A 561-nucleotide genomic window follows, 5' to 3' on the forward strand; every position below is an offset into this window, starting at 1 on the left:
GCTGCCATCTGGTAGGGGCATATATAATTACATGAATCTGAAGAAATGAGATTCTTTCCACCAACCCCAGCACCAGAGTCCCTCAGGACATATATGTCACACTAATTTTATTAAAATCTATATTACCTCAAAACAATTTAATGTCATTGAAAATAACTTCCATTACTGAAAACAGTTTCAACAAAAAATTCAAAAGAGAAAATAATTTGGTCTTGAAAGGGTTAAGGGTCAAAGCTTTAGTAGCAGATGAGGAGTTCTTTTGTTAAGGCTAGAGAATAGATTCATTATATAAACACTTAATGATAGTTTTCTACATTCCAAGACAACAATGAGGAAGCAGGAGAATACAACTAAGCCCTACTGGGAGTTCCAGCAAGATGGCGGACTAGGCAGAAGAATTACACAGACCCTCTTCAACAAAGAAAAGGGAAACCAATTAACACAGATACAGAAGATAATCGTGGACCCCTGAGCCTTGAAGGGAAGGATACAGAATTGGACTAAACCCCAATTAGCAGAAGAATTTGAGTGAAAATACCAAAAAAAGGAGACACACGGAGC

The sequence above is a fragment of the Orycteropus afer genome, unplaced genomic scaffold (genome assembly GCF_000298275.1).
Source record: "Orycteropus afer afer isolate SDZICR_OR568_19922 unplaced genomic scaffold, OryAfe1.0 scaffold00147, whole genome shotgun sequence".
Classification (NCBI taxonomy): Eukaryota; Metazoa; Chordata; class Mammalia; order Tubulidentata; family Orycteropodidae; genus Orycteropus; species Orycteropus afer.